The sequence below is a fragment of the Mastigoproctus giganteus genome, chromosome 3 (genome assembly GCF_048544385.1).
Source record: "Mastigoproctus giganteus isolate SK-2022 chromosome 3, ASM4854438v1, whole genome shotgun sequence".
Lineage (NCBI taxonomy): Eukaryota > Metazoa > Arthropoda > Arachnida > Uropygi > Thelyphonidae > Mastigoproctus > Mastigoproctus giganteus.
The window spans coordinates 244,233,855-244,235,130 of NC_143577.1; the positions used below are offsets into that span (position 1 = coordinate 244,233,855).

The 1,276-nt window shown below is 37.5% G+C and overlaps 1 non-coding gene across 1 annotated transcript; it reads left to right on the plus strand.

Annotated features, from left to right (window-relative positions):
* The first annotated feature begins 740 nt into the window (after positions 1–740).
* On the plus strand, positions 741–812 carry TRNAA-UGC (transfer RNA alanine (anticodon UGC)). Its single transcript has one exon. It is a non-coding gene; the product is annotated as a tRNA-Ala (tRNA).
* Positions 813–1,276: the final 464 nt, after the last annotated feature.

The following is a 1,276-nucleotide window of genomic DNA, read 5'->3' on the forward strand; positions in this document are numbered from 1 at the left end:
AGGAAGAAGGCGACAGTTGATTGACCGGTGGAGACTCCTCCCACTCACTGCTTTTTCCCTCTTCTTCTCGTTCATTACAGAGAAAGGTCACGTGAGGGACAGAATGAGAAACTTGCAATTCGAAGGAGAGAAACTCGTTTCCTACCTACCTACACGGGGGGGGGGAGGTTTGGGTTCGCTCTTAACTAACCCCACAGATTAGCACCGAGGGTAGGAATTTCTTTTCCCGTTTTACCTTTTTGTTCGTTCCGTGACATTTTCCTGAATCGTAAAGCGATGAGGGGAGGAGCAATCACCCAGCGGCACCCTGTTCTAAAGTTTAGCCAAACTTACTATTGCTAAGTTCTGTTTATGTTACAGCACGTCTGCGCAGGTCAGAAAAGTTTACAGTTAGTAGCAAAAATAAGAATATAATTATTAAACGTATTTAGCAATCACGTGAGGCTCGAACTACAGTCAACTTATAAGTTTGTTGTTTTGCTTTCATTGCCTCAGAGGGAAAGGACCAAAGGATCCAGACAGGCATATTTTTTTATATTCTTGTTATGATCCTTGAAAACATAAAATGAAGTGGATATTTTTGGGGTATGTAACCCCTTAAAACACCTACTCTTCGGTCGATTGTTAGACTAGAACATGATCCAAAGTCCACGTTATTGCAAAAGTTCAAGTTTATCACTATAACCACCCAAGCATATTCTTGTAGTTATTACCCTCACAGTTGGAAAGTGTACCGTTGTGGGGGTGTAGCTCAGTGGTAGAGCGTTCGCTTTGCATGTGAAAGGCCCCGGGTTCGATCCCCGGCACCTCCAATTAGATTTTTATCTTTTATTGGTATATATGGAGTCATCCAGTTAAAGTGCAAACCAGTTTGGAATACAACAAAGTTTAATTAAAATAGTTACAGAATCTCCTTTAAGTGTCCCCCTTTTTTGTGGAGAAATGTTTTTTTTTTGTGCTCCTCTACGAATAATATGTTCATCGATGGCACGAATGTGATAATGGTCTATTTAGAAATATAGCACTGAATTTATTTAATATTAATATTATTAATAATAAGATAGTTATTTTTACTATTAATTAATTTAATAATTAATATTAGTATTATTATTTATTTATGAAATCCTGGCTTTTGCAAACTTATCTATTGGAATCAGCTGCCTCCATGGGTGTATGAGGCTGACAGCATGGGGAAATTCAAATCTCAGCTAGACAGATAACCGAATGTTTATAATTCAAAGAATATGGTTTAAAAAAAAAAAAAAAAAAAGGTAGT